This window comes from Aotus nancymaae, unplaced genomic scaffold (genome assembly GCF_030222135.1).
Source record: "Aotus nancymaae isolate 86718 unplaced genomic scaffold, 86718_ANA_hifiasm-v0.15.2.pri h1tg000003l, whole genome shotgun sequence".
Lineage (NCBI taxonomy): Eukaryota > Metazoa > Chordata > Mammalia > Primates > Aotidae > Aotus > Aotus nancymaae.
Window position 1 is genome coordinate 75978918 of NW_026988414.1, and position 27477 is coordinate 76006394.

The following is a 27477-nucleotide window of genomic DNA, read 5'->3' on the forward strand; positions in this document are numbered from 1 at the left end:
TGGCCTTTCACCACTCTCCAGTTGTGGAGAGTGGTTCTCAGCTGGGGGTGACTTTGCACCCCAGGGGACATTCGGCAATTTCTGGAGACACTTTGGGTTGTCACCACTGGGGTGACAGTGATTGACTGTCACCACTGAGGGTGGGGGGTGGTCGTGGTAGTACCACTGGCATCTAGAGGGTAAGGGTCAGGGATGCTGCTAAATATCCTGCAATGCACAGGACAGCCCCTGCAAAAAAGAATTATCTGGCCCCATGTGTCAACAGTGTTGAAGTTGAAAAACTCTGCTACGGAATCTCAAGATGCAAAGCACATGGTCCTTAATGGCTTCCAGGGCTAGGAGGTGGGAAGCCATTCTACTGTCAGCATAGCTAGAGCTGTCTTCATGACACCAGGGACACACACAGCAGATGCTGATGAAAACTTAGGCTGTCTTTGCTATGCCAACCCACAATGCCAATAAAGGGGTTAATATATATATATATTTTTAAGTAGGCAACCCTTCCTTTGATTTTTATCCAACTTCAGTGTCCTCTTCACCAGGGCAGGAAGGAGAAAGCAAGCAGGACTAGAACACAGAGGCTCAGGAGGAGACCTACGGCAAGGTCTGAAGGGCTGATAGATTTGCTGCTCACACCTTCACAGCTCATTTTACTCTGAGAATAGAGTATAGAAAAAACTCCTAAACGCTTCTTAAAATTTCTAACAGCTTTATAGGTTGGTAGGATTTCAAGCTACTTTTTAAAAGCATTAAATTATTATTCCCTTATAACTCGATCAAGACAGTTGCAGGTGGGCAAAAAAAAAAATGATTATACCTTGTACTCCCATTATTTTAATTATTTCTATATATCCTTCTTCATTCCAAAAAGGTTCCGACATGGGTAACTCTCCCTGTGGAGTTGACTCAATTATCCCATATCAAGCTTACATGGGCTCCAGGACTGATCAATACAGGTTTCAATTTAGGAGGAAAAAAAATTTTGGAAGGGCCAAGTAAAACTATAATGTTTTGGCAGTTAAAAGATATGAGTTAAATTCCCATTGTGTGTAAAGTTATAGTGCTAAATGCTGAGGAAGATATTTTGTAAAAGTATAAATCACAGCTGGTGTTCTTAAGTAATTCATACTCTGTCTGAGGGAGATAGGCTCTGTGCCCAAGGGAGGCTGTCTTCTGTTACAAAGCAGGCTGTGCTTGCTGCCTCCTGGGCAGGGGTAGCCCTCAGCATTCTTCTCTCCTCAGGCCAGGGAAGGAGGGGCAGAAGAGGAAGGGGTGAGGGTGGTTCAGTAGGGAGTGCAAGGGACAAAGCCTCAGAAGTGCACGCACACTGGGAAGGGTGTGCGGAATCTTAGAGGTCCTGATGGCCAGAGGGAGCCATTAGGGTTTTATCCTGAAGTTACAGGATGTTATCATATAACAGGAAGTTATATGATTAAAAAAATCGCATTTGTTGGATACTTACCCTTTACTAAGCATACTATTTAATCCTCTGCCGTAGCTACTCTTCTTCTCCCCATTTTACTGATGAGAAGACTGAGGTGTGGGGATTAAATAACTTACTCAAAGCTACTCTAGCAAGTGCTAGAGCCAGGATTTACACATGGACAAAGCCCACACTCTTAACCACTTCAGACTGCCTCTTGATAGAACAGGAAGGATGACAGCAGAGGAGAACCCAGATAGACACCGACACCGCTAGGAAGGAGCTGCCGACAGACAGCATTTCAAGGAGTAGAGGAAGTCAACGGGGTCAGATGTTGCTGAGCCATCATGAACGAAATCTGAGAAACAGCCATTGGATTTATATTAGGCAATCACCGGTGACCTTTTTTTTTTTTTTTTTTTTTTTTTTTTTTTTTTTTTTTTTTTTTTTTGAGACGGAGTTTCGCTCGTTACCCATGCTGGAGTGCAATGGCGCGATCTCGGCTCACTGCAACCTCCGCCTCCTGGGTTCAGGCAATTCTCCTGCCTCAGCCTCCTGAGTAGCTGGGATTACAGGCACGCGCCACCATGCCCAGCTAGTTTTTTTTTTTTTTTTTGTATTAGTAGAGACGGGGTTTCACCATGTTGACCAGGATGGTCTCGATCTCTTGACCTCGTGATCCACCCGCCTCGGCCTCCCAAAGTGCTGGGATTACAGGCTTGAGCCACCGCGCCCGGCCCACCGGTGACCTTTAAGAGCTCTGTTTTAGTAGAGCAGTGAGGGCAGGAGCTCCCTGCACGCTATCAAGAAGCGGAGTGACAGCAGATAAAGCCTTGTGTAGAAACTGACAGTGAAAAGACAGGGAGGGATGGGAGAGAAATTTTCAAGCTTTTCTTTTGAGACTATGTCCCAAAACAGTGGAACCTTTTCTTTTCTTTTCTTCTCTTCTTTCTTTTTTTTTTTTTGAAATGGAGTTTCCCTCTTGTTGCCCAGGCTGGGATGCAATGGTGCTATCTCGGTTCACTGCAACCTCTGCCTCCCAGGTTCAAGCGATTATCCTGCCACCATGCCCAGTTAATTTTTTTTTTTTTTTTTTTTTTTTAAGTAGAGACAGGGTTTCATCATGTTGGCCAGGCTGTTCTCGAACTCCTGACCTCAGGTGATCCACTTGCCTCAGCCTCCCAAAGTGCTCGGATTACAGGCATAAGCCACCGCACTCAGCCAGAACCTTTTCTTTACTGAGGAATTGCAATATATTTTACCTTGTTCTTTTGTTTTGATGGGCAAAGCTAACAAATTTTAAGAGTCATAGTTAAAGGAGAATTAGTAAGTGTCGTAGAAATTGTTTTCTAAAAGCCCTGCATCAAAGATCTGACTATTTCAAAGGAAACTGTCATGGGTGGAAGGTTAATTAGCCTTATGCGTTATATTGGCTGGGCAAAATGGCAATTGTGTAACCAGGGTGGGACAGTGTGAAGGAATCATAGATAAAGTAACTTGCTTCAGACCTGTTTTGAGCCAAGGGAAAGAAGCAGAAGCACTGCATGCGTGATGGCTTGACACTGAAATCTGGAGAACAGCTGCCTGGACTTCTAAAACCCTGGGCTGCAAAGGGCAAAAATACTTATTAAAATTCCTTGTTTTAATGAGTTCTGGGAATAGGAGTTACCAAGCCTCCGTCCTAGCTACTAAGTAGTTCCTATTACAAATCAAAAGCAGTTTTAGGGAGGCTGTGTTTTTTGAAGGGGAAATCCTCTTCTGGCGGGTAATTCAGACAGCCTAGAGCAGCAATTAAAGCCACCCAGGAGGAGGAGAGGAGGCCTCCCGGCGGCTGAGGAGCAGTTTCTCCCAGGCTTCTTCCCATAACCATGAACTCCCTTTAGCATCCCCGTGTAGTCCATTCTAAAGTGTTCTACAGATGAATTAGTCCCAAAGTGCCTATGATTTTGCTGCCGCCCAAGAACTACTGCAAACAATAGACATATGAAGGATGTATGTAGAGTCCTTCCAGAGACTGCTTAAGCCAAAGAGATCTCAGGCAGTGACGCTTCTCAGACGTACAGGGTAAGTGCTTTGGCAGTGAGCTCTCAGGCCCTGGCTCAAACAGGGATGATACCAACAGATACTTAATGTTCTAAAAATGAAACAAGCTAGGCCGGGTGCAGTGGCTCATGCCTTTAATCCCAGCACTTTGGGAGGCCGAGGCAGGTGGATCATGAGGTCAAGAGATCGAGACCATCCTGGCCAACATGGTGAAACCCCGTCTCTACTAAAAATACAAAAATTAGCTGGGTGTGGTGGCATGCACCTATATTCCCAGCTACTCAGGAGGCTGAGGCAGGAGAATTGCTTGAACCTGGGAGGCAGAGGTTGCAGTGAGCCAAATTTGTGCCACTGCACTCCAGCCTGGCACCTGACGACAGAGCGAGACTCTGTCTCAAAAAAAAAAAAAAAATGCAACAGGCTAATGCAGGCAGTGCAAGGATTTACCTGTCTGTGTGAACAGCCAGTGGGAATGACCATAGATTGCTTTTCCATTCTAGTGACTCAGGCGACTGGGACAGTTGATGGCTGGCTGGAGGAATCCAGAGTCTCCTTTGGAAGTTCTTCAAAAACATTATGCATCCCCAATACAAGGGAACCCACACAGATTTCTTCTCCCATACAGGCCATCTCCCCACGCACCTTTTGCTGTCTCATCATACATCCCAACCCTAAGGTGACCTTTTTCCCATCTTCACAGGTTCCTTTCTCCCCAACACTGGCTCAAGAGTAAGACAGATCTCTCCCGATTCTTCTCCACTGTCTTGCTATTCCCTCAAATAAAACATAAAGCTTTTGCATGTTAGAGGTTTCACTGCTCACTACAAAGAACAGTAAGGACTAACAAAAACAAAAGTGTGGGAAGCTGGAAAGATTCAAGGATGCCACAGTGATTTGTTGGTTCTTTTTCCACAGTACCAGGGTTGGGGGAGTGAACAAAATAGACAGGACTCCTGCTCTTTGGAGCATTCATTCCACGGGGGAGATGGGCAATAAACTTAACAACTAATTAATATAGTACGCCAGGAGGTGCTATGAATAAAAGCAAGACAGGGAGGAGGAATAGGAGGCCTGCGGGAGTGGGTTAGACTCTGAGCAAAGCTGAAAGGACGTGAGGGAGCAAACCACGAAGTTATCTGTGGGAAGAGTATTCCAGGGGACAGAACCCTTAGTGCTAAGGGCCTGGGGCAGGGGGAACAGCAAGGAGGCCAATGTGGATGGAGCAGAATAGAATGGGAGGCCAGAGAACTATGGGGCAGAGAGTGCCTCATCCTGCAGTCAGAGTGCAAAAGGGAACAAGCCCAGAGTTTGAGCTATGCTGACCTGGGCTCAAATCTCAGCTCTGCCCTTAGGTCATGTACCTTGGGCTCCCCTACTTCTCATCTATAAACAGTTGACCACAAAGGGTGGTCACTGCAATATGAAATGTGAAACTTCCTATCATAGGACACAGCACGCGACATGTTCCTACCCACCAAGCATCAGTTCCCCTCCTCTTCCCCCGGTTACAGGGCTCCTCTCATCTAGCTCCCAGTGCAATTGAGTAAAGGGTGTTTAAAAGTATGCCACTCAAGGGCTTCCAACAGGTCCAAGTGCGAGAAAACAAACTGCAAAATGGTACACATCTATGTATTGTTGGAAAACAGGAATATTTTAGTTTCGGCATTCAAATATCTGGAGGAATCTACACCAAACTGTTAGTGGTGGTCAGTGCTGAGGGGTAAGATTACCAAAAAGTTGGACCACTAAGCTTCTACCTTCTATATTTCTGTAATGTTTGAACATTTTACAATGAGCACATATTACACTGGCAAGCCGAAATCACAATATAGGCTGGTGCTGGTGCAGGAGAATTGACCTCCTGGTCCTGAGTAGCTTCCATCCCACCCTATACCCAAGCCCACTTGGTGTGATGCAACTCTTACTTCTTCTCTATGGGGAAACTGAGTGCAAAAAGGGCCAAAGGAAGCCTTAGGATCTCAGATGAGACCTGGATCACAGGAAAAGGTCCTGGGATAAGTATGCTTGGTTAACATGTGTGAACTCCCACTGGGTCTGTTTGAAAGGGGATGGAAAGTGAACTACTTTCTAAAGAAAATGAAAACCCTTACTATGGCTGCCAAGCAGAGAAAGAGAGACTGATGAAAATCAAGTACTTCAAATTAATCTGTGAACTTCTTTGTGATTCAAGATTGTCGACAACTGAAAAAAAAATCTCATTTTAAAGAATACTAAAGTAAGAAATACTATAAGATAAAAACCACATTTCACAACGAAGTAACTTACAAGGTCAATCAAGGAAAACAAATATCCCAGTTCTTGGTGTCTTATTCAACAATGTACTAAAATATTCGTTATAATCAATCACCACAAGACCTGTGAGTTTCATAGCTTGGAAAACTTTTACTCTTTCCCCACTTTCCCAAAAAACTCTGGTGAAGGGAATAAAAAAATAATGCTTAAGCATTAATAGTTGCCCATATGACTTTCCCAGCTTAAATATACATTTCAAGAGAAACAAAATAAAAATGTAGTCCAGAAACATTTTTACATTTCCTGAATTGGCCTTTGTACCATAAAGCCTTCTCAGCTCTGCATTAAATGAAATCCTGCTTGAATGGAAGACAGACTAGTCAGTTTCTCAAACTCTTCAATCATGAGATTCCCAACTGAGGAAGATAGTAATGCTCCCCATAGGAAAACTCATTTCCTCCCCAGAAATCAAGCAACATCTCTTGTTTTCTGCTTCTTGCCCAGTAACATCAGGACTCATCTTGAGTTTATCTGATTGTAGACTGGAAATCCCCAAGACAGAAAGATCCTGTCTCAGCATTTCTGTAAACACCAGGGAATGTGTCCTTCCCAAATGGAGTGTTTTCCATGAGATAAGAATGCTATGTACAAATTGCTATACTGTTTCAGAAGAACACAGTGTAATGAAAAAGGTAACATCACGGTGCTCTAAAACCAATCACATTGATCAAGGGAAAAAACAGAACTTACAGAATTAAAAGAGATAGTCTTATACTTCCTACTTAATATTATCCACCAATTTATAATTAAAAGCTATAATTTGCATGGGATATAGTTTCCAAATAATTCCTTCTATTACCTATACCTTTCTCTCCACTATCTCAGCTATGTGACCTGAGTAGAAAAGCTATTAGCCCCACTGGGTGAATTTTCACTGATGCAACTACAGCAATTTCTAAGTCCATGAGGACTGCTAGGAATGTCTAACAAAATCCAATAACTGCATTATAATAATGTACTTTAAAAAAGATTAAATACACATCCATAGCTGAATGCACAGATTCCAAGAACTTTGAAAGCATAATTGCTACAATCGTAGAGAGACTGGATTAGGATCCGCAGCTGGTATGGATTCCTTCCTCCCATTAAGAGATTCACAGGCAAATTTGATAGGCAGTGTTGCTCTGATGACTGGCAGTGAGACCAGAAGACAGTATGCAGGCAGCAAGAAGGGTAGGGTGGGATGTGATCATGGAAAATGAGAGTGATTCATTCTACTTGATGCACATACGCTTTATAGGTTTAAATCTGGAGGGAAACAACTTTAACTTAACTCCCTGTAAGGGAGAATTAAATGGAAGCACATCTTGGACCCCACTTTTTATAGGCTCAGTGCCACCTCAAAAAATTCCATACTGACCCATTCTGAAACAACAGCTTTTCTTACTGGAAAGCCACAGAGTTGGTGTGGAATCTATGAAATGGAAAATCGGACCCAAGCCAATGTGCTCATGCATAAGCTTGATTTTAATGAAAAGGTACACGGAGCAGCAGCACCGCACCTGGATTAAAAGCCCCCTCAGGGCTCCCCACCTCTAGTATTCCCATGTGCCTGAGTTTGAATCCTCACCCTGTCCCTGACTGCGTGACCTTGGGCAAGTTATTTAACCTTTCTAAGTCCTAGCTTGTTCATCTTCAACATGCATAAGAGGTTTGTTGTGAGGACTAAATGAGATCATATACAAATAGTTTTAGCTCAGTACCTGGTACATATGAACACTGAAGAAACATGTCCTTCTCGTGATTAGATGTGACACTCTGACATATTTTAGAAGCAATTACGGTTCAGCTATCATCTCCCAACATCTTGTGATACCCCACTTTCATTTTTTGCTTCTAGCTCTTACTATTCTTTTCATCATAATATTTTAGGGTGGGGAGAGGAGGTAAGCAGTTATATACATCCCACTTTTCCCACTGTTGCTCAAAGCAAGGTGAAAAGCCAGGGAAATAAACAAATGCACTGAAGAGAAATTCAGTCTTTAGGATATGATGTGATAGGTGTATGGAATATAAACAAATCATATAATTTCAACCTCTAACATATAGGGCATCAAATCATAGGTAGTTTTATTTTAAAAGAAACAAAAGCCAGGCAGCATTAAAGAGGATAGAAAGAACCCATATGGGCCTATTGCTATCTCAGTATTGGTGACTGTGAAACAGGGATTAGTGAGCTAGATTATGGGGGGCTTCATGGGGTCCGACTTCCAACAGGTGGCTAGCTTTAGTCATGTTCAGATGCAAAACTGTAATGAGTTTGAGTATGTAAGTCCCAGAGATTCTGTTAAAGGCCTTTCTCGGCTATCAAGGGAGACAATTTTCAAGGTTTAAGCCTCCCTGGCAAGTTAGCAAGCAGGGAACTGCCTGCCCTAGCTTGCACCTGTCCCCTGAAGGGGATTCTGGCCTGACGGTGAAAACCCACCATTCTTTCCAGACAGTCCATCCTGCCGCGGGGGCACCTCCCGACAAACAGGGGAAGCCCACTAGGAAGTGGTCACGACCAACCAAGCCACAAATCCCCAGGGTGTGGGATTTCCACCTCTATACCACGTCTGAAAACCGAAAATAGGCGCTCGCTTGCCATACTGCAATGGGATTCCCCCCAGCAGCAACCCCCCCTCCGACTTGCATGTTTTATTAATAAATGCAAGATGGCACACGGAGGCAAAGAATGGGAGGTAAAGCATCAGCAGCTGGACCCGAACCAGGGCAGTTTGCAAAAATAAATAAGAAGCATGTGACAAGAAGCAGGTCCCCAGGCTGGAGCTGAAGCCCTGGGCTGCCCCACGCACCCTCGCCTGGCTCCCCCGGCCAGGGGGGATGAAGGTCAGCGGCAAGATCCCAGCCCTTCCGGGCACGCACCCTGCAAACCTTGACCGGCACCCCCACCCTCCCGCCCCGACCACAGGACTTGGGCAGTGAGGTAGGGGAAGCTCCGGCCGCGGCCGGCTGCGAGGACACATACCTGCTGCCCGGGCTCGGGATTCGCTCGGCTCTGCAGCGGCGCCGGCCGCGGCTCGCGCTCCCGGGGCTCCCCTCTCCGCCCCCCCGCCCCCTCGCGGCCCCGCCGCTCCCTCCGCCCCTCCGCCCACCGCGCTCGGGGGCGCGCCCGCGCGGTCTCGCGCTGGCTGTTTGGCCGGGCCCGCGCCTGCGCCCTCGCCTCCCGCCGGCCGCGCGCGCGCGCGCTCCCGAGGCTGCGGAACGGCGGCGCGGCTGTCTAGGAAACCGCGGCGTCGGCAGGCAGGGGCTGGCGGCCCGAGCGGGGCAGGGGTCGGGTGTTTGGCCGCCTCCTGCCACGGAGAGCGCGGGTTTCGTGGCGTAGGTGGGGCGTCGCGGGGCAGGGTCGGAGCCCGAGTACGAGCGTGTGGAGAGGCGAGGGGGCCGCGAAGGGTGGGTCTGAGGGGGAGGCAGGCGGGGCGCGGAAGCAACAAGTGCGGAGGCCGAGGGCGCCGCTCCGGGGCGCGGAGGACCCGGGGGATTTCGTTCCGCTGAGAATGGGAACCTCCCGTCGCTTTGGCGCAGCGCTCTGCCGTTTCCACAGCTCTTTCCCAGTCCCCCGCTTTCATCCGCGCTGGGCGCCCCGTGAGGGAGCGGACGGCACGCAGTGCCCCCTGAGCTTGGAGGCCACCGGGGGAAAAACGCGTCTTTGTGTGTGGCCGGAGTCATGGCACAGCCAGAGCCCCCCGACTCTCAGTCCGCTGCCTGGGAGAAAAATACCCTGTCAGTACATTCATTTCATGGCCTTTGCTCAGGACCCTTGTAGGACCGTGTTTCTCCTTTTCCCTGTTTCATAATCTCACTCTTAGAAAGGCTTTTTACACGCCCCCCGTCTCCTTCCTCATGAAATTCCAGTACCGCAGATACGCTGTCGACCTGCGTCTGTGCTGTATGTGTGTGTCTGTGCTTGATGCATAAAAAGAGTAACATTGCGCCCCTTGGAGGCAGCATCGCTACGGTGGAGAAGCTCGTCCTAGGGCCATGGTTCCCAGTTAGCGGGTGGGTTAAGGGGAGCCACTGAGCAATCTGGATGCACCCACAGATATTCTCTGTCGTTAAAGAAAAATCCTTAGTGCACCTATGCAACAATCTTGCATGTTCTTCACATGTACCCCCAAACCTAAAACGCAATTAAAAAAGAAAAAAGAAAAATTCTCACGCATAATGCGTACAACTCTAATCAATGTCTGCAAGGGCTGCTGTGAATCAGGCCATTTAAGCAGCTTCTGGATTCACAGTAGCTTATTATCGTTTGCCTTCTCCACCGATTCTTGCTAAAAATCATAGCCATTTTCCTATAGGGTGTTGCCATTTTTATGTTAAAATATTTGAAAAAATGGGAAACCCTTCTTTCTAAGACACGAAGTTTCAGAATGACTTTTGGCTCTGCAGATAGCCTTGATTTTTTATTCTTGTACATCTTCTAAAGTGTTTTTATTCGGTTAGGTCCACTTGGCCTCCCGGAAATGTCCTTTGTCTTTTCTTCCTGCCGTAGCTTTTTTAGCTTGGAAATAATCGAAATGGTCAAGTTGAAGGACTTCAAAACCACCTCAAGGAATTGCCCCAGGGTCTTGGATTACACATTCCTTGGATTATACGGGAATATCTATACAGGGAGTATCTACTTTTGGCGAACTGGAAAAAAAATGTAATTTCTTCAGATCCTCCCTCGCCTTTCAGCATTTCCTTCTCTAATGGTGGAATTTCAGAGGAAAAAAACACTTGGAGGTGATACTTGTAGAAGCTATTTGGATTGCCAAAGGATTTTTTCTACATTTCTAGGCGGAACAAATGTGGACTAGAAAAGAGAAAATGGAGATGGGTTAAGAAAAATTAATGGAGGATTCATGGAAGTAGAGCTATAGTTTTCTGTCAGTCGGTGACCGCATTTTAACTACTACACTTTATTTAGAAGAAGCTTTGGCATCACTTGTCCAAATTGTCATCCCCTCCGTTTTCCCCCTTAGTAGAGCTCTACTTAAGATTTGATTTAAACCATTTAGAAGCATCCAGTTATAACGCTAATTAACTCTTAGACTACAACAAGTATTTTGAAACTTGCTGAGAGAAATTTGAAGACCATTTGAAATTTCTACCAGGAATCTTTGTATTCTAATAAAATTTTTTTGAATTCATGTTCATGCTACTTCAAGGGAACATTTTTTCTGCAATGGCTATTTATAAACACCTTCTATTGAAAATGACACGCTAATAACGTTTACTTATGTCTTTTAAGTGTTCTAGATTTTCTTCTTTTTTGAGTAATCTGAGTTCATGGAAACTATAGGTGCAACCCTTTCAGGTTGTAGTGAAGTCAAAAACCCCCACACGTATAACTTGTCAACTCTATGCTGCCCCCTGGTGATGTCCTACTTCACAGCACCTCCCCAAACTAAAATCTCCCTTTGAAACATTTTTTAATTGAAAACTTAAATCAAGTGTGGACAAGACGCCATTCTGCATTCTTCAAACTGGGCCTTCTCTTGTTTTCAAATACCCTAAGGCCTAACAGCTGAGGAGGATTAGCTCTTGAGGCTAATCAGTCTAGAGGAACTGTGAAGATCTGCCCCAGATCTCACTTTCACTTGGAGCATTATTCTTGAACTTTCCTGGCTTATAAGACTCACTTGGGAACACTTACTTAAAATCAGATTCTGTGAGTCATAAATTCAGCTGATTAGAAAAAAAAAAAAATCGGATTCTGGAGCCTCCTTTCAAACCTCTTGAAATCTGATATCAGAGATTGACTTGTGATTTTTATTTTTAACTGCCCCAGGTGATTCTTATTGACCGGAGAGGGTGGGGAATCCTACAGCTATAAATAGTACAGGTGCTGCTGCAGTACACTGCAGGTGGCTAATGAGAGAGAATTTTGTGAGTAAAGGAGCTTAGTAGCCACGGGAAAGTATAGGAGCTGTGAGGCCGGAGCGGAGGAGCTGTGAGGCCGGAGCGGAGCTGCGGATTTAAGCTTGCTATGTCACTTTCTTGCCAAGCGTACCTGTTTGTTTCTAACGTGGCTCTAGTTGACATTCTATCCCGTACCAAGATATCTTTTGAGGTAAGTCAAATTTTCTTTTAGTTAATAAGACTGCCTTTTCAAGAGTACCAGGAAAATTTACATAAATTTTCACGTAAATGGAAAATTTGTACATGTAAGTAGTTTGCAAGATTATGGAAGGATAGATTAGAGATTGTGTTGATCCTGTGAACGTCTGAAAAAGATTCATGGCAGAGTTAAAACTTTTGTTCTCTTGAGATAGTTGCTTGTGAAAATAGAACACGTGAATCTGATGCCACATGATTTGTGAAAATTTGAATAATGTCCGAAGTCCTTTAATTGTTAATGTTGATATAAATGTTAATATTTTGAAAGCTCTTCTAAATGTTAAATTATAATACAACCTCACTTATTTTGAATGTACAGGTAGAAAGCCAATCTGACTTGGTAGAAGCCTGAAAATGGAATACATGTGACTTTGTGTGATATTTATTTTAAATTTGAGTACACACAATAATAGCTAAGTCATTTAAAAAAAAATCCTGCTGAGATGGCTTTAGTGAATAAATATGATCGTCTAGGAACTAGTGACATTCATGTGGATGCAGTCTGTGTGGATGAAATACGAAGCGCAATACCATGTGTTCAGTAGGCTCTTAATAAACATTAATTGTAAAGTTTTCTCATAAGTAGTTTAAGTATACTTACTGCAGCAAGCCCATCTTCAAAGATAGTACTTAGAGCAGATTTTACCTTGAATGGCATACCAAGGGTGGACAGTCATACGGTAGAGCTTGGGTATGCACAATAATAATTCTCATTATCTGTAGAGAAGTTAAGCTACAATAAACCCACTAAAAAACGGTTTTTTTATGTCCAGTAATTTTTATGTACCAATAATTCTAAAAATGTCAATACTAAAGTAGTCTTCCATGAAAAATCTCTTATGGATCTAGATTTTAAACAATTTCTGTAGTTTCTATTAAGTTTTAGTATATGAGTTTAAACTTCAAATCAGCACATTTTAATTATTTTTTAATAAACAGTATATTCTACACGGAAATTAATTTAGAGAACTTGCACTCATATAATTGTTCTTCAATAAACAAAGATTCAGCTATTGTATATATTTCCAAGTAAACTCATAAAAGTTCAGGGTAGTTCAAGACCTCAGGCACAATTCATGTTTGCAACCCTGGTGGTCCATATTCTTACATTTAAACAGTAGATTCTTTATGAACAATGGTAGCACAGTGATTGTAAGAATGAAGAAACGAAGCTTGATTACTTCAACAGCCTTCTATGCGACCACTTAAAGTTTTTGTTTATAAAATTTAAGAGTGAAGAAACATAGTGCAAACTTAGAGGTATAATATTTTTGTTTCATGAAATTATCCTCGAGTGATTTTTTTAAATAGGGCCTCACTGTGTTGCACAGGCTGGAGGGCAGTGGCACGATCACAGCTGACTCTAGCCTCCACCTCCCTGGTTCAAGCAATTCTCCTGCCTCAGCCTCCCGAGTAGCTGGGACTACAGGCGCCCGACACCATGCATAGCTAATTTTTGTATTTTTTTCAGTAGAGACGGGGTTTCATCATGTTTGCCAGGCTGGTCTCCACCTCCTGACTTAAAGTGATCCACCCACCTCAGCCTCCCAAAGTGCTGTGATTACAGACATGAGCCACGGCACCTGGCCCCCTCTTGAATAACTGATTCAAATAATGTACTTAACTTTGAATTTTTTTCTTTTTTCATTGTTAATAGTTGCTTCAAAACTAAAAAGAAATCAAGAAAATAAGAGGTGTAATGTTTTTTAGTGCTGCAAACAAACCAGTATGTAGGCATATGTTTTTCATTTTTTGAAAACATTAATTTCATTACAATTTCCTCTTTAGTACTGTAATACGTATTTTATTTTCTATTGGTATATAAGTGGAGTTGAATAAAAAACAATTTCCACTGTCTTTTTCCTATTTTTTTATTACATGATTATTACTGAAAAATCATTTTATTACATAGAGGAAAAGGAAATAATAAATGATCCCGCTGGCTGGGTACAGTGGCTCACACCTGTAATCCTAGCACTTTGGGAGGCGCAGGCGGGTAGATCACTTGAGTTCAGGAGTTCAAGACCAGCCTGGGCAACATGGTGAAACCCCTTCTCCACCAAAATATTTTCAAAATTATCCAGGTGTGATGGTGTGCACCTGTGGTCCCAGCTACTCGGGAGGCCAAGATGGGAGGATGGCTTGAGCCTAGGAGGTTGCAGTAAGCCAAGATTGCACCACTGCACTCCAGCCTGGGTGACAGAGTGACACCTTGTCTAAAAAAAAATTTTAAATCCCTCTGGATGTCAGATATTCTAAGTATATTAATAGGCCCAAATGATCACCAAGTGAATGGTATTCAGTTTTTAAGTGAATTCAGTTATGTGTTTAATATTTGGAATTTTGCATGTACTCTATGAAGAACCATTCCTTTGGCTACACAATCATGTGCCAAAATGGAATATCAGCAAGTGCATATATGTGTATTGAAAACTCAAAAATGATCCACTATTCCAATTGTAGTATAATTAGGCTATTTTAAAACCTAGCAAGTACAGGCCAGGTGCAGTGGCTCACACTTGTAATCTTAGCTCTTGGGAGGCTGAGGAGGGCAGATCACTTGAGGTCAGGAGTTTGAGACCAGCGTGGCCAACATGATAAAAGCCTGTCTCTATTAAAAATACAAAAATTAGCTGGGCATGGTGGCGTACACTGGTAGTCCCACCTACTCAGGAGGCTGAGGCAGGAGAATTGCTTGAACCCAGGAGGCAGAGGTTGCAGTAAGCATTGTGCCACTGCACTCCTGCCTGGGTGACAGAGCAAGACTCTGTCATTAAATAAATAAATAAACAAACCTAGCGAGTATCCATGTGTTTATTGATAGAATTCTAGTAATTGCTGACATTTACAGAATGCTTACCATATGGCAGACACCATTCTATGTGCTTTACATATATTTATTTTTTTCATAGCAGTCCCATTGGGAAATTATAGTTATTCCCAATCTCATTTTACAGATGAAGAAACTGAAACACAGAGGGATGAAGTAGCCTGCTTAAGATCACACAGTTAGTAAAATTCAAACTTGGACAGTCTGATTCAGAGACTTTAAATTCAACACTGGTGCCTCGCTGCCTCACATAGGTACACTAAGTTGTATCTAAATAAGTTTGAGGAATCATTAAGTAGTAGGAAACGCATTCTGGATTCCAGGGTTCCAGCTCCAATTTATTCTGTAACCTTGAGTAAGGCAAATAAATGAAAGTCTCTGATTTAGAGAGAATTGTACCTCTAGAAGTTCTCCAAGGTTTTTTCCTAACTCTAAATTTTTATGATTCTATGATTATTTTTACATAAAGGAGAAAATTTGACTTTTTACTTTGTAACAGACTAAAAATAAATCAGAAAAATAAAGAACCAGCATCAAATTTGAAGGTAGATAAATTTTTGATGTTTTGTAGTTGCAAAAACATATGATTCTTTTTTTTTTATTGCATTTTAGGTTTTGGGGTGCATGTGAAAAACATGCAAGGTTGTTGCATAGGTGCATATGTGGCAGTGTGATTTGCTGCCTTCCTCCCCTTCACCTATATGTGGCATTTCTCCCCATGCTATCTCTCCCCAACTCCCCACCCCCCGCTGTCCCCCCGACTCCCCCCAACAGACCCCAGTGTATAGTGCTTCCCTCCCTGTGTCCATGTGTTCCCATTGTTCAACACCCGTCTATGAGTGAGAACATGCGGTGTTTGATTTTGTGTTCTTGTGTCAGTTAGCTGAGAATGATGGTTTCCAGGTTCATCCATGTCCCTACAAAGGACACGAACTCATCGTTTTTTATGGCTGCATAATATTCCATGGTGTATATGTGCCACATTTTCCCTGTCCAGTCTATCATCGATGGGCATTTGGGTTGGTTCCAGGTCTTTGCTATTGTAAACTGTGCTGCAATGAACATTCGTGTGCATGTGACCTTATAGTAGAATGATTTTTTATCCTTTGGATATATGCCCAGTAATGGGATTGCTGGGTCAAATGGAATTTCTATTTCTAGGTCCTTGAGGAATCGCCACACTGTTTTCCACAGTGGTTGAACTAATTTACACTCCCACCAACAGTGTAATAGTGTTCCTATTTCTCCACATCCTCTCCAGCATCTGTTTTCTCCAGATTTTTTAATGATCGCCGTTCTAACTGGCGTGAGATGGTATCTCAATGTAGTTTTGATTTGCATTTCTCTAATGACCAGTGATGATGAGCATTTTTTCATGTTTGTTGGCCTCATGTATATCTTCTTTTGTAAAGTATCTGTTCATATCCTTCGCCCACTTTTGAATGGGCTTGGGTTTTTTTTCTTATAAATCTGTTTTAGTTCGTTGTAAATTCTGGATATCAGCCCTTTGTCAGATGGGTAAGCTGCAAAAATTTTTTCCCAGTTCTGTTGGTTGCCGATTCACTCTGATGACTGTTTCTTTTGCCATGCAGAAGCTGTGGAGTTTGATTAGGTCCCATTTGTCTATTTTGGCTTTTGTTGCCAATGCTTTTGGTGTTTTGGTCATGAAGTCCTTGCCTACGCCTATATCCTGAATGGTTTTGCCTAGGTTTTCTTCTAGGGTTTTTATGGTGTTAGGTCTTATGTTTAAGTCTTTAATCCATCTGGAGTTAATTTTAGTGTAAGGTGTCAGGAAGGGGTCCAGTTTCTGCTTTCTGCATATGGCTAGCCAGTTTTCCCAACACCACTTATTAAACAGGGAATCCTTTCCCCATTGCTTGTTTTTGTCAGGTTTGTCAAAGATTGGATGGTTGTAGATGTGTTGTGTTGCCTCCGAGGCCTCTGTTCTGTTCCATTGGTCTATATCTCTGTTTTGGTACCAGTACCATGCTGTTTTGATTACTGTAGCCTTGTAGTATAATTTGATGTCCGGTAGTGTGATGCCTCCCACTTTGTTCTTTTTGCTTAGAATTGACTTGGCTATGTGGGCTCTCTTTTGGTTCCATATGAAGTTTAAGGTGGTTTTTTCCGGTTCTGTGAAGAAGGTCATTGGTAGCTTGATGGGAATAGCGTTGAATCTGTAAATTACATTGGGCAGTATAGCCATTTTCACGATATTGATTCTTCTTAACCATGAATATGGAATGTTTCTCCATCTGTTTGTGTCCTCTCTTATTTCGTTGAGCAGTGGTTTGTAGTTCTCCTTGAAGAGGTCCTTTACGTTCCTTGTTAGTTGTATTCCTAGGTATTTTATTCTCTTTGTAGCAATTATGAATGGCAGTTCGTTCTTGATTTGGCTCTCTTTAAGTCTGTTATTGGTGTATAGGAATGCTTGTGATTTTTGCACATTGATTTTGTATCCTGAGACTTTGCTGAAGTTGCTTATCAGTTTCAGGAGATTTTGGGCTGAGACGATGGGGTCTTCTAGATATACAATCATGTCGTCTGCAAATAGAGAGAATTTGACTTCCTCCTTTCCTATTTGAATACCTTTTATTTCTTTTTCTTGCCTGATTGCTCTGGCTATAACTTCCAGTACTATATTGAATAGGAGCGGTGAGAGAGGGCATCCTTGTCTAGTGCCAGATTTCAAAGGGAATGCTTCCAGTTTTTGCCCATTCAGTATGATATTGGCTGTTGGTTTGTTGTAAATAGCTTTTATTATTTTGAGATACGTTCTGTCAATACCTAGTTTATTGAGGGTTTTTAGCATAAAGGGCTGTTGAATTTTGTTAAAGGCCTTCTCTGCATCAATTGAGATAATCATGTGGTTTTTGTCTTTGGTTCTGTTTATGTGGTGAATTACGTTTATAGACTTGTGTATGTTGAACCAGCCTTGCATTCCCGGGATGAATCCTACTTGATCATGGTGGATAAGCTTTTTGATGTGTTGTTGCAGTCGGCTTGCCAGTATTTTATTGAAGATTTTTGCATCTATGTTCATCATGGATATTGGCCTGTAGTTTTCTTTTCTTGTTGAGTCTCTGCTGGGTTTTGGTATCAGGATGATGTTAGTCTCATAAAATGATTTGGGAAGGATTCCCTCTTTTTGGATTATTTGGAATAGTTTCAGTAGGAATGGTACCAGTTCCTCTTTGTATGTCTGGTAGAATTCAGCTGTGAACCCATCTGGACCTGGGCTTTTTTTTGGGTGGTAGGCTCTTAATTGCTGCCTTGACTTCAGACCTTGTTATTTGTCTATTCAGGGTTTCGACTTCTTCCTGGTTTAGGCTTGGGAGGAGGCAGCTGTCCAGGAATTTATCCATTTCTTCCAGGTTTTCTAGTTTATGTGCATAGAGTTGTTTGTTATAATCTCTGATGATGGTTTGAATTTCTGATGATGGTGGGATCTGTGGTGATATCCCCTTTATCATTTTTTATTGCATCTATTTGGTTATTCTCTCTTTTCTTTTTTATTTATCTGGCCAGTAGTCTGTCTATTTTGTTGATCTGTTCAAAAAACCAGCTCCTGGATTTATTGATTTTTTGAAGGGTTTTTTGTGTCTCTGTCTCCTTCAGTCCTGCTCTGATCTTAGTTATTTCTTGTCTTCTGCTAGCTTTTGAGTTTTTTTGATCTTGCTCCTCTATTCGACAATAGAGTGTCAATTTTAGATCTCTCCTTGCTTCTCATGTGGGCACTTATTGCTATATATTTTCCTCTAGAGACTGCTTTAAATGTGTCCCAGAGATTCTGGTATGTGGTGTCTTCGTTCTTGTTGGTTTCAAAGAACATCTTTATTTCTGCCTTCATTTCATTGTTTATCCAGTCAACATTCAAGAGAAAGTTGTTCAGTTTCCATGAAGCTGTGCGGTTCTGGGTTGGTTTCTGAATTCTGAGTTCTAACTTGATTGCACTGTGGTCTGAGAGACTGTTTGTTATGGTTTCCGTTCTTTTGCATTTGCTGAGGAGTGATTTACTTGCAATTATGTGGTCAGTTTTAGAGTAGGTGTGATGTGGTGCTGAGAAGAATGTATATTCTGTGGATTTGGGGTGGAGATTTCTGTAAATGTCTATTAGGTTTGCTTGGTCCAGGTCTGAGTTCAAGTCCTGGATATCCTTGTTAATTTTCTGTCTCGTTGATCTGTCTAATATTGACAATGGTGTGTTAAAGTCTCCCACTATTATTGTGTGGGAGTCTAAGTCTCTTTGTAAGTCATTAAGAACTTGCCTTATGTATCTGGGTGCTCCTGTATTAGGTGCATATATATTTAGGATTGTTAGCTCTTCTTGTTGCATTGATCCTTTTACCACTATGTAATGTCCTTCTTTGTCTCTTTTGATCTTTGTTGCTTTAAAGTCTATTTTATCAGAGAATTGCAACTCCTGCTTTTTTTTTGCTCTCCATTTGCTTGGTAAATCTTCCTCCATCCCTTTATTTTGAGCCTTTGTGTATCCTTGCATGTGAGATGAGTTTCCTGGATACAGCACACTGATGGGTTTTGACTTTTTATCCAATTTGCCAGTCTGTGTCTTTTGATTGGGGCATTTAGTCCATTTACTTTTAGGGTTAATATTGTTATGTGTGAATTCGATCCTGCCATTTTGATGCTAGCTGGCTGTTTTGCCCGTTAGTTGATGCAGATTCTTCATTGTGTTGATGCTCTTTACCATTTGATATGTTTTTGGAGTGGCTGGTACTGGTTGTTCTTTTCTATGTGTAGTGCCTCTTTCAGAAGCTCTTGTAAAGCAGGTCTGGTGGTGATGAAATCTCTGAGTACTTGCTTGTTCACAAAGGATTTTATTTTTCCTTCACTTATAACGCTTAGTTTGGCTGGACATGAAATTCTAGGTTGAAAGTTCTTTTCTTTAAGGATGTTGAATATTGGCCCCCACTCTCTTCTGGCTTGTAGGGTTTCTGGTGAGAGATCTGCTGTGAGTCTAATGGGCTTCCCTTTGCGGGTAACCCGACCTTTCTCTCTGGCTGCCTTTAGCATTTTCTCCTTCATTTCAACCCTGGTGAATCTGACGATTATGTGCCTTGGGGTTGCTCTTCTTGAGGAATATCTTTGTGGTGTTCTCTGTATTTCCTGGACTTGAATATTGGCCTGTCTTGCTAGGTTGGGGAAGTTTGCCTGGATAATATCCTGAAGAATATTTTCCAGCTTGGATTCATTCTCTTCGTCACATTCAGGTACACCTATCAAACGTAGATTAGGTCTTTTCACATAGTCCCATATTTCTTGTTGACTTTGTTCATTCCTTTTTACCCTTTTTTCTCTAATCTTGCCTTCTCATTTTATTTCATTGAGTTGATCTTCGACCTCTGATACCCTTTCTTCTGCTTGGTCAATTCGGCTGTTGAAACTTGTGCATGCTTCGCGAAGTTCTCGTGTTGTGTTTTTCAGCTCCAGCAATTCACTTATATTCCTCTCTAAGTTGTCCATTCTTGTTAGCATTTCGTCAAATCTTTTTTCAAGGTTCTTTGTTTCTTTGCATTGGGTTAGAACATGTTCTTTTAGCTCACGGAAGTTTCTTATTACCCACTTTCTGAAGGCTGATTCTGTCATTTCATCACACTCATTCTCCATCCAGTCTTGTTCCCTTGCTGGTGAGGAGTTGTGATCCCTTGTAGGAGGAGAGGTGTTCTGGTTTTGGGTGTTTTCATCCTTTTTGCGCTGGTTTCCTCCCATCTTTATGGATTTATCCACCTGTCGACTTTGTAGTTGTTGACTTTCTGATTGGGTCTCTGAGTGGACGTCCAGTTTGTTGATGATGAAGTTATTTCTGTTTCTTAGTTTTCCTTTTAACTGTTTGGCCTCTCTGCTGTAGGACTGCTGAGGTCCACTCCAGGCCCTGCTTGCCTGGGGATCACTTGCAGCAGCTGCCGAACAGTAAAGGTTGCTACCAGTTTCTTCTGCTTTGTCCCAGAAGGATACCTGCCAAATGTCAGTCTGAGCTCTCCTTTATGAGGTGACTCTTTGGATATACGGGGGTCAGGGAGCTGCTTGAGGAAACAGTCTGTCCTTTATAGTGGCTCAAGTGCTGAGCTGCAAACTCCGTTGTTCATTCAGAGCCTCTGCGCTTTCACTGGGAGCTGCAATCCTGAGCTGCTCCTAACCAGCCATCTTGGATCTTCAGCCAGGAAATACCAACAGATATCTTATTTGGATTTTTTTTTCTTTTCTGAGACAGAGTCTTGCTCTGTCACCCAGGCTGGAGTGCAGTGGCTCACTGCACCTTTGCTTCCCAAGTTAAAGCCATTCTCCTGCCTCAGCCTCCTGAGTAGCTGGGACCACAGGCATGCACCACCATGCCCAGCTAATTTTTGTATTTTTAGTAGAGATGGGGTTTCACTATGTTGGCCAGGCTGGTCTCAAACTCCTGATCTCAGGTGATCCACCCACCTTGACCTCCCAAAGTGCTGAGATTACAGGTGTGAGCCACTTTGAGTCTGGGTAAAGACTTTAGGTAAGTCTTTACCCAGATCAATGTCATGGAACATCTCTCCAGTGTTTTCTTCTGTAGTTCATATAGTTTCAGGATTAAATATTTGTCTTTGATTTTTGTGTATGGTGACAGCTAGGGGACTAGTTTCATTCTTCCACGTCTGGTAACCTTTCCCCACTGTATTTTCTTGGCACCTTGATCACAGATGAGTTGGCAATAAATGTGTGGATTTACATCTGGATTCTACATTCTGTTCCCTTGGTCTATGTGTCTGTGCTTGTGCCAGTACCATGCTGTTTTGGTTACTATAGCTTTGTAATAAATTTTGAAGTCAGATAGTGTGATGCCTCCAGTTTGTTCTTTTGCTTAGGATTGCTTTGTCTATTCCAGGTCTTTTGTAGTTCCATATAAACTTATGAATTTTTTAAATCCATTTGAGTAGGAGAAAAAATAGACACAAGTCAAGGAAAAATTAGGAACATTAAGATAATATTTCTTTGTAAGCAAGGAGATGTTACAGATGACCAGTTATGTATACTGAGGAACATAGAGAGAGAGAGAGAGAGAGAGAGAGAGAGAGTGTGTGTGTGTGTATGAGTGTATGTGTGTTGTGGGTGGGAGGGGATGATAATTACTCCAGGGTGGAGAAGGGCACACACATGGAAAAAGTAACTAGGCTGATTGACCCTCTTATTTCAGAGTGGTTTTCCTGGAACAATGTTGGCAGATATATCTTATTTGGATTTTTTTTTCCTTTTCTGAGACACAGTCTTGCTCTGTCGCCCAGGCTGGAGTGCACTGTCACGACCTTGGCTTACTGCACCTTTGCCTCCTGAGTTAAAGCCATTCTCCTGCCTCAGCCTCCTGCAGATGATGCATCCTGCCAGGAATAGATCCTTCCCTTCAAGGCATCAGGTTCCCTCTGGGTCCAGGATGTGTCTAGAAATGTCATCTGGGAGCTAGGGCCTGAAATAGGGGCCTTACAATTATGACTAGTATTCTATCCTACTGTGGCTGTGCTGGTGTCAAAGGTGCAAGACAAAAGCCCTCTTTACTCTTCTCTCTTCTCTCCTCAAGCAGAAAGGGAATGCGTGCACTATCCCCTTTTCAACCCCAGGCAACACAGCTTCTGGCTCTTTTGTGGCTTTTTTGGAGCCACAGCTGTATTGCTGGGGTTGGGGGAGGAGTAGCAGTGTAAGCACTCCCTTAGATGCCCCAGCTTGTGACTCGGTAAGTCTCATGACCTGGAAGTCCACTTTCTTCAAGCCCAGCTCAACACTAAAACTTGCAGCTCTTGGAGACTAGACTGCCTTTACAGTTTATTTAGGGCCATTGGTCTATATCTCTTTTTTGGTACCAGTACCATGCTGTTTTGATTTACTGTAGCCTTGTAGTATAGTTTGAAGTCAGGTAGCGTGATGCCTCCAGCTTTGTTCTTTTTGCTTAGGATTGTCTTGGCTATGTGGGCTGTCTTTTGGTTCCATATGAAGTTTAAAGTGTTTTTTCCCAGTTCTGTGAAGAAGGTCAATGGTAGCTTGATGGGGATCGCATTGAATCTATAAATTACTTTGGGCAGTATAGCCATTTTCACAATATTGATTCTTCCTAACCAGGAGCATGGAACGTTTCTCCATCTGTTTGTGTCCTCTCTTATTTCCTTGAGCAGTGGTTTGTAGTTCTCCTTGAAGAAGTCTTTCACATCCTTTGTTAGTTGTATTCCTAGGTATTTTCTTTTCTTTCTTTCTTTTTTTTTTTTTTTAAAGACAGGATTTCACCATGTTGGTCAGGCTGGTCTTGAACTCCTGACCTCAGGTGATCCGCCTGCCTTGGCCTCCAAAGTGCTTGGATTACAGGCGTGAGTCACCACACCTGGCCAGGTATTTCATTTTCTTTATAGCAATTGTGAATGGACGTTCACTCATGATTTGGCTCTCTGTTTGTCTGTTACTGGTATGTAGGAATGCTTGTGATTTCTGCACATTGATTTTGTATCCTGAGACTTTACTGAAGTTGCTTATCATCTTAAGGAGATTTTCAGCTGAGATGATGGGGTCTTCTAAATATACAGTCATGTCATCTGCAAATAGAGACAATTTGACTTCGTCTTTTCCTAATTGAATACCCTTTATTTCTTTTTCTTGCCTGATTGCTCTGGCTAGAACTTCCAACACTATATTGAATAGGAGTGGTGAGAGAGGGCATCCTTGTCTAGTGCCAGATTTCAAAGAGAATGCTTCCAGTTTTTGCCCATTCAGTATGATATTGGCTGTAGGTTTGTCGTAAATGGCTTTTATTATTTTGAGATACGTTCCATCAATACCTAGTTTATTGAGGGTTTTTAGCATAAAGGGCTGTTGAATTTTGTTAAAGGCCTTCTCTGCATCTATTGAGATAATCATATGGTTTTTGTCTTTGGTTCTCTTTATGTGATGGATTACATTTATAGATTTGCGTATGTTGAACCAGCCTTGCATCCCTGGGATGAAGACTACTTGATCGTGATGAATAAGCTTTCTGATGTGCTATTGCATTCGGTTTGCCAGTATTTTATTGAAGATTTTTGCATCAGTGTTCATCATGGATATTGGCCTGAAGTTTTCTTTTTTAGTTGTGTCTCTGCCAGGTTTTAGTATCAGGATGATGTTGGTCTCAGAAAATGAGTTAGGGAGGATTCCCTCTTTTTGGATTGTTTGGAATAGTTTCAGAAGGAATGGTACCAGCTCCTCTTTGTATGTCTGGTAGAATTTGACTGTGAACCCATCTGGACCTGGGCTTTTTTTGGTTGGTAGGCTATTGATTGCTGCCTCAACTTCAGACCTTGTTATTGGTCTGTTCAGGGATTCATCTTCTTCCTGGTTTAGTCTTAGGAGTGTGTAAGTGTCCAGAAATTTATCCATTTCTTCTAGACTTACTGGTTTATGTGTATAGAGTTGTTTATAGTAATCTCTGATGGTAGTTTGTATTTCTGTAGAATCGGTGGTGATATCCCCTTTATTATTTTTTATTGCATCTATTAGATTCTTCTCTCTTTTCTTTTATTAGTCTGGTTATTTTGTTGATCTTTTCAAAGAAACAGCTCCTGGATTTATTTATTTTTGAAGTGTTTTTTTTGTGTCTCTATCTCCTTCAGTTCTGCTTTGATCTTAGTTATTTCTTGTCTTCTGCTAGCTTTTGAATTTGTTTGATCTTGCTCCTCTAGCTCTTTGAATTTTGATGATAGGATGTTGATTTTAGATCTTTCCTTGCTTTTCATGTAGGCATTTATTGCTATAAGTTTCCCACACTGCTTTAAATGTGTCCCAAAGAATCTGCTATATTGTGTCTTTGTTCTCATTGGTTTTGAAGAACATCTTTATTTCCGCTTTCATTTCATTGTTTATCCAGTCAACATTCAGGAGCAAGTTGTTCAGTTTCCATGTAGTTGTGCGGTTTTGAGCGAGTTTCTTAATCCTCAGTTCTAATTTGATTGCAATGTGGCCTGAGAGACTGTTTGTTATGATTTCCATTATTTTGCATTTGCTGAGGAGTGATTTACTTCCAATTATGTGGTCAGTTTTAGAGTAGGTGCAATGTGGTGCTGAGAAGAATGTATACTCTGTGGATTTGGAGTGGAGAGTTCTGTAGATGTCTATTAGGTCTGCTTGGTCCAGATCTTCATTCAAGTCCTGCGTGTCCTTGTTGATTTTCTGTCTCGTTGATCTATCTAATATTGACAGTGGAATGTTAAAGACTCCCACTATTATTGTACAGGAGTCTGAGTCTCTTTGTAGGTCATTAAGAACTTGTTTTATATATCTGGGTGCTCCTGTATTGGGTATGTATATATTTAGGGTCATTAGCTCTTCTTGTTGCACTGATCCTTTTACCATTATGTAATGCCCTTCTTTGTGTTTTTTATCTTTGTTGGTTTAAAGTCTGTTTTATCACAGATTAGGATTACAACCCCTGCTTTTTTTTGCTCTCCATTTTATTGGTAAATCTTCTTCCATCACTTTATTTTGAGTCTATGTGTGTCTTTGCACATAAGATGCGTCTCCTGAATATAGTACACTGATGGGTCTTGACTTTTTGTCCAGTTTGCCAGTCTGTGTCTTTTGATTGGGGCATGTAGGCTGTTTATATTTAACGTTAATATTGTTATGTGTGAATTTAATCCTACCATTTTGTTACTGGCTGGTTGTTTTGCCCATTAGTTGATGCAGTTTCTTCATTGTATCATTGGTCTTTACAATTTGGTAACGTTTTTACAGTGACTGGTATGGTTGTTCCTTTCCATGTTTAGTGTTCCTTCAGAAACTCTTGTAAGGCAGGTCTGGTGGCAACGAAATCTCTCAGCAATTGCTTGTCCATAAAGGATTTTATTTCTCCTTCACTTACGAAGTTTAATTTGGCTGCATATGAAATTATGGTTTGAAAGTTCTTTTCTTTAAGGATGTTGAATATTGGTCCCCACTCTCTTCTGGCTTGTAGAGTTTCTGCCAAGAGATCTGCTGTGAGTCTGATGGGCTTCCCTTTGTGGGTGACCCAACATTTCTCTCTGGCTGCCCTTAGCATTTTTTGCTCTATTTCAACCCTGGTGAATCTGACGATTATTTGCTTTGGGGTTGCTGTTCTTGAGGAATATCTTTGTGGTGTTCTCTGTATTTCCTGGATTTGAATGTTGGCCTGCCTTGCTAGGTTAGGAAAGTTCTCCTGGGTACTATCATGAAGAGTGTTTTCCAGCTCGGATTCATTCTCCCCATCACATTCGGGTACACCAATCAAGTGTAGATTAGGTCTTTTCACATAATCCCATATTTCTTGAAGGCTTTGTTCATTTCTTTTCACTCTCTTCTCTAATCTTGCCTTCTCATTTTATTTCATTGAGTTGATCTTCAATCTCTAATATCCTTTCTTCTGCTTGATCGATTCGGCTATTGAAACTTGTGTGTGCTTTGTGAAGTTCTCATGGTGTGTTTTTCAGCTCTATCAAGTCATTTATGTTCTTCTCTAAGCTGGTTATTCTAGTTAGCATTTCATCTAACCTCTTTTCAAGGTTCTTAATTTCCTTGCATTTGGTTAGAATATGTTCCTTTAGCTCAGAGAAGTTTGTTTTTACCCACCTTCTGAGGCCTGCTTCTGTCAATTCGTCAAACTCATTCTCCATCTTGTTTTGTTCCCTTGCTGGTGAGGAGTTCTGATCCCTTGGAGGAGGAGAGGCATTCTGATCTTTTATGGTTTCATCCTTTTTGCACTGGTTTCTTTCCATCTTCATGGATTTATTTACCTGTGGTCTTTGACGTTGGTGACTTTCAGATGGAGTCTCTGAGTGGACGCCCTTTCTGTTGATGTTGAAGCTTTCTTTTTATTTCTTAGTTTCCCTTCTAACAGTCAGATCCCTCTGCTGTAGGACTGCTGGAGGTCCACTCCAGACCTTGCTTGCCTGGGAATCACCTTTGGGGTTTGCAGAACATCAAGGATTGCTGCCTGATCTTTCCTCTGGTAGCTTCCTCCCAGAAGGGTACCCACCAGGTGTCAGCCAGAGCTCTCCTGTATGAGGCATTTTTTTGTTTATACAGGGGTCAGGGAGCTGCTTGAGGAGGCAGTCTGTCTCTTGTTTGACTGCAGAGGTGCTGCTGGGCTGTCATGGAGTACCAGGGTGTTGGGGGAAGTCCCCGATCCTCCAGTCAGTTGCACTTTACAGGTGAGGCAGCACCCTGGCCTGCCTCAGTTCGCCCTCCTTGGGCTACATCCACTGTCCAACCAGTCCCATTGAAATGAACCTGATACCTTGATGGGAAATGCAGAGATCACTTGCTTTCTGCATCTCTGTCACTGGGAACTGCACTCCGGAGCTGTTCCTATTCAGCCATCTTGGCAGAATCCCATTTGGTTTGTATAAAGGGCCTTTTTGTGTGTAGATAGTTGTTGAATTTGGTGTTCCTGCAGGAGGGATGATTGATAGGACCTTCTATTCTGCCATCTTGCTCCATCCCCGAGATTGCTTTTTTGATTTACTTTTCAGATTATTTGCTTTTGGCATGTAGAAATACTATTGGTTTTTGTATGTTGATTTTTGCATCCTGCAACTTTACTGAGTTTATCAGCTCAAACAGGTTTTTTTGGTGGAGTCTTTAGGATTTTCTAAGTTCATATCATCTGCAAACAAGGCTAACTTGACTTCTTCCTTTCCAGTTTGGATTCTCCTTTTTTCTTTTTCCTGTCTAATTGCTCTGGCCAGGACTTCCAGTATTACATCGAATAACAGTAGTGAGAGTGGACATGCTTATCATGTTC

At 42.2% G+C, this 27477-nt stretch overlaps 2 protein-coding genes across 2 annotated transcripts in view; one reads left to right on the plus strand and one right to left on the minus strand.

Annotated features, from left to right (window-relative positions):
- The window catches only part of TMEM266 (transmembrane protein 266), a 140730-nt gene extending 131926 nt beyond the window's left edge, over positions 1-8804 (minus strand). Inside the window, exon 1 of the mRNA XM_021668237.2 lies at positions 8748-8804. The gene's annotated coding sequence lies outside the window, so the exon portion shown is untranslated. The remainder of the gene's footprint in view (positions 1-8747) is intronic.
- Positions 8805-11583: 2779 nt separating this feature from the next.
- The window catches only part of NRG4 (neuregulin 4), a 113801-nt gene continuing 97907 nt past the window's right edge, over positions 11584-27477 (plus strand). The window contains exon 1 of the mRNA XM_012457706.3: positions 11584-11837. The gene's annotated coding sequence lies outside the window, so the exon portion shown is untranslated. The remainder of the gene's footprint in view (positions 11838-27477) is intronic.